We start from the raw sequence: 887 nt of genomic DNA, 5'->3' as shown, positions 1-887 counted from the left end.
CCTGGGGTCCTTCTCTCGCTCCGGCCGCGGATGGCGAGACGCTCGGCCACCAGGTCAACCCGGAGGAAAAGCGGCTGAAAAAAACGTCTAAGTCCCTGCTCGGCCACCAGGTCAACCCGGAGGAAAAGCGGCTGAAAAAAATGTCTAAGTCCCTGCTCGGCCACCAGGTCAACCCGGAGGAAAAGCGGCTGAAGAAAATGTCTAAGTCCCTGCTCGGCCACCAGGTCAACCCGGAGGAAAAACGGCTGAAAAAATGTCTAAGTCCCTGCTCGGCCACCAGGTCAACCCCAGGAAAAGGCTGAAAAAATGTCTAAGTCCCTGCTCGGCCACCAGGTCAACCCCAGGAAAAGGCTGAAAAAATGTCTAAGTCCCTGCTCGGCCACCAGGTCAACCCCAGAAAAAGGCTGAAAAAATGTCTAAGTCCCTGCTCGGCCACCAGGTCAACCCCATTCAAAGTAACGGGTTGACCTGGTGGCCGGCAGTCTCACGGAAGTCCGGATGGGGTCGCCAAAACTGCCCTCGGCCGACCGAGGGAACCACGAGGTCGGATAGATTTTCAGATTGGTCCCGCTAAATTGGCGGTTGGATTTTTCACATAGTTCATTCCGAAGGGTGTGCGGAGATTTCTGAGGACAGGTTTTTCAGAACCTGTGAGAACCAGAGATGAGCCCGGGGGACCAATCTGAGTGTTGTACCCGATCATGCGAGGGGGGAATGGGGCACGCTGGCAGGTGGGGCGGCCCTCGGCCCTCCGTGCCCCCCCCCTTTTCCGGCTCTTCGCCTCCGGGGACCCCGTCGTCCCCTCGCACCCGCCGCGCAGGCCCGGTGGCCGGGATGCGAACTCCGACTGTCGGCGCCCCCCGGAGGGAGGGGGGGCCCGCTCCCCG

This window comes from Eretmochelys imbricata, unplaced genomic scaffold, assembly GCF_965152235.1.
Source record: "Eretmochelys imbricata isolate rEreImb1 unplaced genomic scaffold, rEreImb1.hap1 Scaffold_37, whole genome shotgun sequence".
NCBI classification, from domain to species: domain Eukaryota; kingdom Metazoa; phylum Chordata; order Testudines; family Cheloniidae; genus Eretmochelys; species Eretmochelys imbricata.
The sequence above is the reverse complement of the archived record's forward strand: the minus strand, read 5'-3'. Positions refer to the sequence as shown.